The following is a 1,203-nucleotide window of genomic DNA, read 5'->3' as shown; positions in this document are numbered from 1 at the left end:
ATCAAACTAAATGGAGAGAAACTTGAAGCAATCCCACTAAAATCAGGGACTAGACAAGGCTGACCACTTTCTCCCTACCTATCATTCTACTTTTAAAAATAGTTTTTACTCAGATATAAAAATCCTTTTAAATGTTTACTAATTCTTCATTCATGTCATTCATCTTTGCCTTCCTTCCTATTTGCATTCCATCCTGGTAATACCCACAAATAAAACTAAAAATAAAAGTAAAAGTAAAAGTAAAACAACAACAACAAAGGAAACAAAATAAAACAAAACAAAAAATCCCAAACGGCTCATCTTGGAACCTTCATGGTATGTCATGGTGTGTTACATCATGTTACATCCTTGGCCTCCTCACCAGGCCTGGCAACTCCAAGGTCAAGGGTGACTCTTCAAACTAGTTCCCAAGCCCAAGAAAAAGAAAGTCTGTTCCCCAAAAGTAGGCAGGGGAGCTGCAGGTGCCAAGGAGACAGGCCCCAAGAAATCTGAATTGCTGAAGAAAGACCAAGTTCGCAAGGCCAAGATGGAGAAAGGGCAGAAGAGGAAGGCTTATCCTTGCTCAGTAGCCACATTGGAGATGGTGCCTAAGAAAGTGAAGGCGAACTGAAAGAGGTCAGAAAGGCACCCACTAAAACCAGACAAAGCTGCAGGGGCCCCTCTCACTGCCAACATAGGCCAGAAGGTCAAACACAGTGGGAGCAGTCAAGAAGCAGATGCCCATGGGAAAACCAAAGATGTGTGCGAGAAATCAAAGCCCTCGGCTAGTAAGATCCAGAATAGTGTTGCTTCCCTCACCAAAAGGAAGATGGCAGCCATGGCCCACACTGAGACAGTTGTTCAGGGGGCTAAGACAGTAGAGAAGACCAAAGCGCCCACTACTTCCCAGGACATGGGACATAAAGCATGACCCACACCTAGGGTCAGGAAGACCCCTGAGAACATCAAAAGGCCTGAGTTGCCCCCCAAGACCCATTAGCCCAAACAGCTTAACTTGAATCTATTCATTGCCATGAGTCATTGGTCTGATTGAAGGTCTAAAAAATTCTTATCATCAAAAAAAAAAGTTACAAATTTTATATACCTTTGTCTCTCAGGTAATTTTTATCAAGGAAACTTGTCCACTACCCACTTTATTTACAAAGCAACCAGCACTCCTATGTGTTGACTTATTAGTTTCCTTATATTCACACTTTTTAATTC

At 42.3% G+C, this 1,203-nt stretch overlaps 1 pseudogene; it reads left to right on the top strand.

The window, feature by feature from the left end:
- Positions 1-317: 317 nt before the first annotated feature.
- On the top strand, positions 318-979 carry LOC116081565 (annotated as a pseudogene).
- The last annotated feature ends 224 nt before the right edge of the window (positions 980-1,203 follow it).

Source organism: Mastomys coucha, unplaced genomic scaffold (genome assembly GCF_008632895.1).
Source record: "Mastomys coucha isolate ucsf_1 unplaced genomic scaffold, UCSF_Mcou_1 pScaffold7, whole genome shotgun sequence".
NCBI classification, from domain to species: Eukaryota; Metazoa; Chordata; class Mammalia; order Rodentia; family Muridae; genus Mastomys; species Mastomys coucha.
Note: the sequence above shows the minus strand (reverse complement) of the source record. Positions and strands in the feature narration are given on the sequence as shown.